We start from the raw sequence: 12,456 nt of genomic DNA, 5'->3' as shown, positions 1-12,456 counted from the left end.
AGATGGATTTGATGATGTATACAATTATTCTTGAAGGTAGAGATAGTGGGAAAGTACAGAGAAGGTGTACCAGAACGTAGTCTATATGGTTGAAGAAGAATTGTAAAAAAAACATTATGGGGATGTATAAATTTTCCATTTGTGAATATATTGGGGTTTGTTTTTGTTTTTTTTGTAATTGAGAAACTGTTTTTTTCTTTTGTTATGTTTATTACACTGATCAAGAATCTGCTGAAGACAAGATGTTTACCTTTTGAAATATGTAAAAACTCCTCTGTTAAATAAATACAAAATTTCCCTCCCCCCAACCCCACAAGTAGATAGAGACAGATTTGAGTTGAGGATATACATAACTACTTTGGACGGTAGAGATAATGGAAAAGTACAGAGAAGGTGCGTCAGAACATAGCCTATATGGTTAAGGAAGAATTGTAAAAACCACTATGGGGATGTATAAATGTTTTAATTGAGCAATCATTCTTTCTTTTTTTATGTTTATTACATGGATCAAGAATCTGCTGAAGATAAGATGTTTACCTTTTGAAATATGTAAAACACCTTCTCTGTTAAATAAATATAAATAAAAAAATAAAAAAAACACATCATATCTATAACATATCTAGCTATTATCTATCTATCTATCTATCTATCTATCTATCTGTCTGCCTATTGTCTGTAATTAAAAGGATATGAAACCATCATTTAGCAACCAATCAGCAAGTGCTGCCCAGGTGTTGAACCAAAAATGGGCCGGCTCCTATGCTAACATTCCTGCATTTTCAAATCAAGATACCAAGAATTAAGAAAAATTGATAATAGGAATAAAATATCAAGTTGCTTAAAATTGCCTGCTCTATCTGAATTATGAATGAATTTTTTTGGATTTCATATCCCTTTAAGTTGGATCAGTGTTTGCTGTGCCTGTTTCAGTTTCTATATTGTGGTCAATTGATCTATATTTGGTGAATGTTTTTTTTTTTATTCCCTCCCAGTGCTCTCCTGCCTCCTTTACATCTTGTGCTCTCCTACTCTGCTTTACTCCTCCCTATCTTGCTCCCCCTCCTACTCATACAACTACAATATAGCATCCAACTCCTCTGTGCTTTAGTAGTGCGCATCTACTGCAGCAGGAACTAAAGCACTTGTAATATATGTGTGTCCGACTCGTGGATATTGTTAGTTTGGAAAAGGTTCAACCATGGAATTTCCTGGAAATCCCTAGTGAGTAAAATATAAATCGTGTCTAGCAAATATATAATGTATTGTCAGCTTTCCTTTGTTCCTCTGTCTCAGCATTGTACAATACCCATCTTACATCTATCTATCTATCATCTATCTGTGTCTATCAATATATATCTATATATAATACACAATGCAAAGCTTGCTTGTCTGTGTCCCATCATATACAGAATGCTTCTTTGTGCCACATATATATATATATACGTTGCCAATCTTGCCTCTGTGCCCCAGCATACACATGTAAGCCTGTTTTTTTGTGCCACATGCTATATACAGCCTCAAGCCTTGCTTATGCACAACATTGTAAATGACTCTGTTACAATTAATGTGAACAATGACACTTCTACTTTTCTGTGCCACTGCATTTATTAAGGGTAAACTTTTTTTGCATTAGAGCCTTAGGGGCACAGCACAGCTGGGAACACTGCAGCAACACTGTAAGATTTTAGTTATTACGCTGCCCCTGTTATGGTTTACTATTTTCTCACTAATTTTGTCACTTTCCTGTCACTGTCTATGTCATGACATCCAAGGGCCTGGTTCTGCAAACCTCCACCCACATCCGCCAATGTGCACAGTTACGTGCACCACTGCATTCACAACACCCTGGATGTGTCTTTTAAAATATGCATTAGACACCCTGCCTGTGTGTGTGTATATATATATATATATATATATATATATACTGTATATATGTATGTGTATATATATATATATATGTGTGTGTACATATATATATATATATATATATACAGTATATATGTGTGTGTATGTATATATATTTATTTATATATATATATGTGTGTGTGTATATATATATATATATATATATATATATACTGTATGTGTATATATATATATATATATATATATATATATATTCACACAGACACACACACTGATTTTACTGCCTCTATAAACTACATGAACATCCTGACCTATGTGCATTAATATTAGTGAAATCACAGCTGTGTTTACACAGGACTAACAAATAATTACTCAGGTGAATATGTAGAGTAGGGTTGGGGCAGGTGCTAGAGTGAAATTGGGGCAAAGTTTTGTAATGACCACTGAATATACCCAATGTGCTGAAGACACTGGTCTTTTTTTAAAAATAAAATCTTTACCAAACCCCTGGTATTCCACATTTCCCAGAATATAAAGAATATTCCACATTTCCCAGAATAAAAAAGAACAGTAATCTTAAAGAGAAAGGCTACAGTAAAAGGGTTGTCCCCTTTAAAGGGACATTAAACACTTTGAGATAATAATATAAAATGATAAATTGTATAAATAAAAAAAACTTTGCGATATACTTTCATTATTTATTTTGTCCCTTTATACGGTAATTCCATTCTGAAATTGTGAGCTTTTCAGTTCCTGTTAGAAATGGAAGTGCAGAACACTGTTATATTCCACACAGCCATTGGCTGCACACTCTAGTGACCTATTCATTACTGACACTAATTGGTCACAGCAGAGAAGGTAACCACAACATGGCAGCTCCCATTGTTTTAAAGGCACTAAAACTTTACACTTATTTTGTCAATATTTAACCAACTAACAAAACATTAAAAACAAAACAAATCTACATGTTATTCTCAGACTTTTATTTCAATGCATCATTCTATATAGCATTTAGTGTTTAATGTCCCTTTAACCCCTTAATGACCACAGCACTTTTCCATTTTCTGTCCGTTTGGGACCAAGGCTATTTTTACATTTTTGCAGTGTTTGTGTTTAGCTGTAATTTTCATCTTACTCATTTAATGTACCCACACATATTATATACCGTTTTTCTCGCCATTAAATGGACTTTCTAAAGATACCATTATTTTCATCATATCTTATAATTTACTATAAAAAAAATTATAAAATATGAGGAAAAAATTGAAAAAAATACACTTTTTCTAACTATGACCCCCAAAATCTGTTACACATCTACAACCACCAAAAAACACCCATGCTAAATAGTTTCTAAATTTTGTCCTGAGTTTAGAAATACCCAATGTTTACATGTTCTTTGCTTTTTTTTGTAAGTTATAGGGCCATAAATACAAGTAGCACTTTGCTATTTCCAAACCATTATTTTTCAAAATTAGCGCTAGTTACATTAGAACACTGATATCTTTCAGGAATCTCTGAATATCCATTGACATGTATATATATTTTTTTTTAGTAGACAACCCAAAGTATTCATCTAGGCCCATTTTGGTATATTTCATGCCACCATTTCACCGCCAAATGCGTTTAAATACAAAAAATCGTTCACTTTTTTACTAATTTTTTCACAAACTTTTGGTTTCTCACTGAAATTATTTACAAACAGCTTGTGCAATTATGGCTTACATGGTTGTAAATTCTTCTCTGGGATCCCCTTTGTTCAGAAATAGCAGACATATATGGCTTTGGCGTTGCTTTTTAGTAATTAGAAGGCTGCTAAATGCCACTGCGCACTACACGTGTATTATGCCCAGCAGTGAAGGGGTTAATTATGGAGCATGTAGGGAGCTTTTAGGGATAATTTTAGCTTTAGTGTAGTGTAGTAGACAACCCCAAGTATTGATCTAGGCCCATTTTGGTATATTTCATGCCACCATTTCACCGCCAAATGTGATCAAATTAAAAAAAACGTTAAATTTTTCACAATTTTAGGTTTCTCACTGAAATCATTTACAAACAGCTTGTGCAATTATGGCACAAATGGTTGTAAATGCTTCTCTGGGATCCCCTTTGTTCAGAAATAGCAGACATATATGGCTTTGGCGTTGCTTTTTGGTAATTAGAAGGCCGCCAAATGCCGCTGCATTTCACACGTGTATTATGGCTAGCAGTGAAGGGGTTAATTATGTAGCTTGTAGGGAGCTTGCAGGGTTAATTTTAGCTTTAGTGTAGAGCTCAGCCTCCCACCTGAAACATGAGACCCCCTGATCCCTCCCAAACAGCTCTCTTCCCTCCCCCACCACACAATTGTCCCCGCCATCTTAAGTACTGGCAGAAACTCTGCCAGTACTAAAATAAAAGCTATATATGGGCTTTTTTGTGTGTTTTTTTTTTTAAATAGCATATTTACATATGCTGCTGTGTAGGATCCCCCCTTAGCCCCCAGCCTCACTGATCCCCCACCAAACAGCTCTCTAACCCTCCCCCTCTGCCTTAATGGGCGCCATCTTGGGTACTGGCAGCTGTCTGCCAGTACCCAGTTTAGTGAAAAAATTTCCCTTTTTTTTTAAAAAAAATGCCCTTTTCTGTAGTGTAGCTTCCCCCCCCCCCAAGATCAACCCCCCACCCCTTCCAGATCTCTTAGCTGTTTATTTACAGCTTTCAAAACGTTTAATTTTTTTACTTTTGAAAGTTTAGTTTTCTGTAGTGTAGCGGTTCCCTCCCGCTCCCACCCCGTGCACGCGGCCGCCCGACGCCCCCCCCCCCCGTGCATGCGCGCGCGCTCCCGTGCGCGCTCCCGCCCCTCCCGCCCCCGATCCCGCCCCCCTCCACTCCACTCGGCACATCGATGGCCGCCCACCCGCCTCCCAGACTTGCTCCCACCCACCAACGATACCGGCCACCGATGTCCGGTGCAGAGAGGGCCACAGAGTGGCTCTCTCTGCATCGGATGGCCAAGGGGGGTTATTGCAGGATGCCTCGATATCGAGGCATCCTGCAATAACCGGAAAGCAGCTGGAAGCGAGCAGGATCGCTTCCAGCTGCTTTCCAGACCAAGGAGGTACGCCAGACGTCCTCGGTCATTAACTGTATTTTTTTTGAGGATGTGTGGCGTACGTCCTTGGTCGTTAAGGGGTTAATGTGTTACCAGTGTTCCAATTTACTTGCTGGATTGTATCAAATTGTTTGAAACAGCTTCTATCCCTTTATTTTGTCATTAGAAATTGCTGCTTTAGCCTCTTGAAACCACCACATATACTGGAAATATGAATACTACAGTATTCTCTGTAAAAACACTTTTGGCTAGATTACGAGTGGATCACTATTTCGCTCGTATAATTTCTTCGATAGACAGAGGATTTTTGTGCACATTCGGTTGTATTTGTATTACAAATTGTGAATAAAACGATTGCTTGCGAATGTAAGCCCGAAGTGGCAGCAATATTTGCAACAATGTTTATAGTAGTTATATGTAGTTGCAAACCTTGCTGCCTAGAATGCTACAGATACTCTATGGCAGCGGTGTTTGCTACTATGTGTAATATTGCTATAAATATTGCTGCAAACACTGCTGCCAGTGCCAGATGGCTAAAGACACGAGCATGCTCCTGAGCTTGCTAAAGATGACTATTTAACAAAGGATACCAGGGGAACTAAGCAAAATTGATCATAGATGTGAATCGGAAAGTTTTTAAAATTCCATTCTATATCCGAATCATGAATGTTTAATTTTGACTTTACTCTTCATTTAAAAAAGGGGAAAACAATGTTAATGTTAAACAATACATTAAATAATAAAATAAAGTTTAATGTCCCTTTGATTTTAGATATTTTCCTTTACTTAAAGGGACATTAAATCCATACATTCAGATAGACCATACATATGTAAACAACTTTCCAATTTACTTCTATTATCAATTTTACTTCATTCTCTTTGTATCCTTTCTTGAAGAAGCAGCAATGCACTACTGGGAGCTAGCTGAACATATTGTTAAGGCAATCACAAGAGGCATATATTTTCAGCCACCAATCAGTATCTAGCTCCCAGCTTCTGAGCCCATATAGATATGCTTTTCAACAAAGAGAGCAAAGCAAATTAGCGAAAAGAAGTACATTGGTAAGTTGTTTAACCCCTTAGTGACCAGAGCACTTTTCCATTTTCTGTCCGTTTGGGACCAAGGCTATTTTTACATTTCTGCAGTGTTTATGTTTAGCTGTAATTTTCCTCTTACTCGTTTACTGTACCCACACATATTATATACCGTTTTTCTTGCCATTAAATGGACTTTCTAAAGATACCATTATTTTCATCATATCTTATAATTTACGCTAAAAAAAATATAAAATATGAGGAAAAAATGGAAAAAAACACACTTTTTCTAACTTTGACCCCCAAAATCTGTTACACATCTACAACCACCAAAAAACACCCATGCTAAATAGTTTCTAAATTTTGTCCTGAGTTTAGAAATACCCAATGTTAACATGTTATTTGCTTTTTTTGCAAGTTATAGGGCCATAAATACAAGTAGCACTTTGCTATTTCCAAACCACTTTTTTTCAAAATTAGCGCTAGTTACATTAAGACACTGATATCTTTCAGGAATCCCTGAATATTCCTTGACATGTATATATTTGTTTTTAGAAGAGATCACAAAGTATTGATCTAGGCCCATTTTGATATATTTCATGCCACCATTTCACCGCCAAATGCGATCAAATAAAAACAATTGTTCACTTTTTCACAAATTTTTTCACAAACTTTAGGTTTCTGACTGAAATTATTTACAAACAACTTGTGCAATTATGGCACAAATTAATGTAAATGCTTCTCTGGGATCATCTTTGTTCAGAAATAGCAGATTTATATGGCTTTGGCATTGCTTTTTGGTAATTAGAAGGCTGCTAAATGCCACTGTGCATCACACGTGTATTATGCCCAACAGTGAATTTGATCTAGGCCCATTTTGGTATATTTCATGCCACCATTACACCGCCAAATGCGATCAAATTTAAAAAAAAAGTTAAATTTTTCACAATTTTAGGTTTCTCACTGAAATTATTTACAAACAGCTTGTGCAATTATGGCACAAATGGTTGTAAATGCTTCTCTGGGATCCCCTTTGTTCAGCAATAGCAGACATATATGGCTTTGGCGTTGCTTTTTGGTAATTAGAAGGCCGCTAAATGCTGCTGCACACCACATGTGTATTATGCCCAGCAGTGAAGGGGTTAATTAGGGAGCTTGTAGGATTAATTTTAGCTTTAGTGTAGTGTAGTAGACAATCCAAAGTATTGATCTAGGCCAATTTTGTTATATTTCATGCCACCATTTCACCGCCAAATGCGATTTATTGCATCTATTAGTACCGTCCTGGTTCCATTTTGCCATCCTACGCAGGGTTATATAATCTCGGTGTAACATCCTCATTTGTGAGGTATTGAGAGTGTTGCTTTTTTAACTAGCTTTAGACTGTCTCCAATTTGCACAGGAGTTAGGTTCTCTGTAACATCCAAGCTCCATTTATCCACCAATCCATATCATTTATATGAATCAGACTCTTATAAAAGCCCATAATAGAAAAGGATCCCTTTTCAAAATCAATTTGTGCTTCATTCAAACCCAAGATATCTTATTTTTTATTAAATTCATAATATAATGTAGTGATGTCGCAAACCTAAAAATTTGGGTTCGCGAACGGCGGACGCGAACTTCCGCAAAAGTTTGCGAATGGGCGAACCGCCATAGACTTCAATAGGCAGGCGAATTTTAAAACCCACAGGGACTCTTTCTGGCCACAATAGTGATGGAAAAGTTGTTTCAAGGGCACTAACACCTGGACTGTGGAATGCCGGAGGGGGATCCATGGCAAAATTCCCATGGAAAATTACATAGTTGATGCAGAGTCTGGTTTTAATCCATAAAGGGCATACATCACCTAACATTCCTAAATTGTTTGGAATAACTTGCTTTAAAACATCAGGTATGATGTTGTATCGATCAGGTAGTGTAAGGGTTACGCCCGCTTCACAGTGTGCAGTGTAGGTGATATACCTGCCCTGACCATGCTTTGCAGACCAGGTATCAGTGGTCAGATGGACCCTTGCCCCAACACTGTGTGCCAGACATGCCATTATAGCAGACTTATATGGCTTTGGCGTTGCTTTTTGGTAATTAGAAGGCCGCTAAATGCCGCTGCACACCACATGTGTATTATGCCCAGCAGTGAAGGGGTTAATTAGGGAGCTTGTAGGGAGCTGGTAGGGTTAATTTTAGCTTTAGTGTAGTGTAGTAGACAATCCAAAGTATTGATCTAGGCCCATTTTGGTATATTTCATGCCACCATTTCACCGCCAAATGCGATCAAATTAAAAAAAACGTTACATTTTTCACAATTTTAGGTTTCTCACTGAAATTATTTACAAACAGCTTGTGCAATTATGGCACAAATGGTTGTAAATGCTTCTCTGGGATCCCCTTTGTTCAGAAATAGAAGACATATATGGCTTTGGCGTTGCTTTTTGGTAATTAGAAGGCTGCGAAATGCTGCTGCCCACCACACGTGTATTATGCCCAGCAGTGAAGGGGTTAATTAGGGAGCTTGTAGGGTTAATTTTAGCTTTAGTGTAGTAGACAATCCAAAGTATTGATCTAGGCCCATTTTGGTATATTTCATGCCACCATTTCACCGCCAAATGCGATCAAATAAAAAAAAACGTAAATGTTTTTACAATTTTAGGTTTCTCACTGAAATTATTTACAAACAGCTTGTGCAATTATGGCGCAAATGGTTGTAAATGCTTCTCTGGGATCCCCTGTCTTCAGAAATAGCAGACATTAATGCCTTTGGCGTTGCTTTTTTGGTAATTAGAAGGCCGCTAAATGCCGCTGTGCACCACACGTGTATTATGCCCAGCAGTGAAGGGGTTAATTAGGGAGCTTGTAGGGTTAATTTTAACTTTAGTGTAGTATAGAAGACAATCCAAAGTATTGATCTAGGCCCATTTTGGTATATTTCATGCCACCATTTCACCACCAAATGCGATCAAAAAAAAAAAAATCGGTCACTTTTTCACAAAATTTTTCACAAACTTTAGGTTTCTCACTGCAATTACTTACAAACAGCTTGTGCAATAATGGCACAAATGCTTCTCTGGGATCCCCTTTGTTCAGAAATAGCAGAGATATATGGCTTTGGTGTTGCTTTTTGGTTATTAGAAGGCCGCTAAATGCCGCTGCGCATCACACGTGTATTATGGCTAGCAGTGAAGGGGTTAATTAGGTAGCTTGTTAATTTTAGCTTTAGTGTAGAGATCAGCCTCCCACCTGACACATCACACCCCCTGATCCCTCCCAAACAGCTCTCTTCCCTCCCCCACCCCACAATTGTCCCTGCCATCTTAAGTACTGGCAGAAAGTCTGCCAGTACTAAAATAAAAGTTTTTTTTTTTTTTTTTTTAATATTCTACTGTGTAGGATACCCCTTAGTCCCCAACCTCCCTGATTCCCCCCCCCCACAAACAGCTTTATAACCCTCCCCTTCTAACCCTCCCCTTTTTTTTTTTAGATTTTTCTGTAGTGTAGCTCCCCCCCCAAAGACCAACCCCCACCCCCTCCCAGATCCCTTAGATCTTTTCTATAGCAATTCCCTCCCCCCTCTCTCCCACATTATATCACAACATTTTTTTTCCATAGTGTAGCGGTTCCCACCCGCTCCTGCCCCGTGCACGTGCCCGGGGCATGCTAAAGGCCATATTTGTATGGCCTTTAGCATGAGAGCAATTTAGGGGCTGATTGGAAAAAATATCTTAAAGGGACATGTATTTTTCATTCACAATTCAGATGAAAAAGGTTTTCAAAATTATACTAATTACTTTCATGCCCTTTTAATGACAAGAGTAGATATTATTTTCTGATGTATAGAACCAGCAAATTCAAACGATTGCTGTAGTAAGTAAGATGTGTGCAGTGCCAATTTATTCTTACACTTCCTGATCTGAACACAAGAAGAGGGTGGAGTTAGATGGGAAACCTGTTTCTAGAAACAGTAAATGTATCATAAACGTTAATGTGTAAAACAGAAACAGAGGGCTGCATGCGCAATAAATCAGCAATGACTTTTACTGGAAAATAGTTCTAATTAAAGGGACAGTGTACTGTTAAACTTGATTCCCCTTAATGGGTTCCAGCTGAAGAGTAAAAAATAGTGGAAATAGTTCATTGATGTTTATTTTTTAATATGAACTAGTTGGTTTTGATCTTTTGAAACCGCAACCCATTAAAATGAGTTGAGCTTGCAGGGATATCAATTCTCCTTACATTGTCACTCTTTATACACACATATACATAGCACCCTTGTTTTATCTCTGCAAGTTTAATGTATTCTCCTGGTTATATTTACACAGCTTTTCCATAGTGAATACTAATAAGTATTGAAATGTTCAGTATAGGTGGGGATACAACAGGCAAACTCAGCTATTTCAAATGAAAAAATAAAGCTAAATAAGTATCAACTGATCTAGCTACAAAATCCCAATAGATTTTAATGGTGATTTTACTGTAAAATAATCATTAGAGAAATGATTGAAAGGATTGAAAAAGTCCCCCAAGTCACGGCACTGCCTGTTAAAGGGGAAAATGTTCAAAATGCGTTTATACACTTCATGACGTTTTTACTATCCATTATAGTTAAAGGGAGAGTAAACCCCTTGTAATTACACAAAACATATGAAGTTTTCCAATAGAATTAAATATCAGTCAAGTCCAACTCAGGAGCATCAATGCACTGCTGGAATCTAGCTGGTGATTAATAGCTATGCACATATGCCTCTCCTTGTAGTGCACTGCTGAAACTAAGCCTCATTAGGTATGAACAAAGGATAACATTTGTAATTTCATGTCTCTTTAAACACATAGTAAAAGGTAATTTGTTTAAAATAAAATGTTAAATTAGAATACTTTTACACCAGGATGTTCATTTAAATACACTAAAAAAATATAGACATAGTGCAGCATAAAAAACTACTTATTTAGCTTTCTTCCATCCTATCCACTGTATTTAATAACTGATACTGGGGTTGTTGACTGAAGTGCGCTGTTTCAAAAAGTGCCAAAGGCTGAGGCGCCTTTTACTCTCAGAAATACAGCAAAGGAGACGTTTATAAAAAGTTAAATAAGTAACTTTAAAACCTGTCCATTCAAATTAAAAAAAAACATGCTTTACACAGTGCAAAGTTAAAGGGCTAGATTACAAATGGAGCGCTAATTCATTGTGTGCCTGCAAACAGGCAAATTTGCCTGTTTATGGGCGCTATAAAAAAACAGCCATTTTAAAAATTTAAATATTGACAAAATAAGTGTAATGTTTTAGTGTCTATAAAACAATGGGAGCTGCCATGTTGTAACTTTGGTTACCTTCTCTGCTGTGGACAATTAGGGACATTTCTAAATAGGTCACTAAAGTGTTCAGCTAATCGCTGTGTGGGATATAAGTGTTCGGCACTTCCATTTCCAAGAGGAAATGAAGCTGATTGAAAAGCTAACAATTTCTGAATGGAATTGAAGGAAAAGGGGGCAAAATAAATAATGAAAGTATATTACTGACTTTATATATATATATATATATATATATATATATATATATATATATATATATATATATATAATATACTGAGTCTGTTAAGGAGAAGGTATCAAAAATCCACTTAATTATTAGTTCGGGTGCAGGCCCTGTAAACAAATATTTTTTGACGTGTGACGTCATTTGCACAGCTGAGAACCAGCCCCTGATTGATACTCGATGCAGCACACAGCTCTTCTAACTACAGCAGCAAGCAGGCACCGCACCCGGATTTTATACCAAGCTTAAAAGGAGAAGGACTACAAGCGCACAAAAGTGATTTGTAAAGTATTCATGGACTTACGAGTCTGTAATGGAATGTACTGTCTGGAACATGCATTAAAGCAATATACTTAAGCTTTAAAACAAAATCACAGTGGATGTGGAAAGCCCTATTAACATATATTTTATGTAATCTATACTGCTTGCACTATATAAGTGATTGCCATTATTGCTGTGATTACACATCTACTATTAGAGATACATAGATCCCTATTTAGTACTAAGGTAGCTGGAACCTTTTTTCAATATTGGTGCTACCCTCTGGTCAGGGTGTTGTTTTCTCAATATAAGTGTGTAAATGTATAAGCATGTAATACTTTGTTACATTGTTACAGTTCAGCACATAAGTAACTGGCATAGATCCTAATATTTATCTCATGGTAACAAGACTCTCAAATTCGTTTGGGTTACCCTCTGAGACAGGTGTTGTCAGTTTCATTTGTGCACCATATGAGTGATTACGCATGGATCCCCATTATTATCCATGGTAGCAGATTCCTGTTGGAACACAGGGCTACCCACTGGTAGGGGTGTTGCCTAATAACTCAAAAGCCTATATTTAGGTATTCACCTGCATCATATCAACCTGAGTGAGCTGGCCAGCTTTATCTATGCATTTAATGTACACAATGTATTCTTAAATGTATGTGAT

The 12,456-nt window shown here is 37.0% G+C and overlaps 1 protein-coding gene across 1 annotated transcript in view; it reads left to right on the top strand.

The window, feature by feature from the left end:
- Window positions 1-1,132: 1,132 nt before the first annotated feature.
- NOD2 (nucleotide binding oligomerization domain containing 2) overlaps window positions 1,133-12,456 on the top strand; it is a 241,511-nt gene continuing 230,187 nt past the window's right edge. Inside the window, exon 1 of the mRNA XM_053699516.1 lies at window positions 1,133-1,221. The gene's annotated coding sequence lies outside the window, so the exon portion shown is untranslated. The remainder of the gene's footprint in view (window positions 1,222-12,456) is intronic.

This window comes from Bombina bombina, chromosome 1, assembly GCF_027579735.1.
Source record: "Bombina bombina isolate aBomBom1 chromosome 1, aBomBom1.pri, whole genome shotgun sequence".
Taxonomy (NCBI): Eukaryota; Metazoa; Chordata; class Amphibia; order Anura; family Bombinatoridae; genus Bombina; species Bombina bombina.
This window is presented reverse-complemented; position numbering and strand designations above follow the sequence as displayed.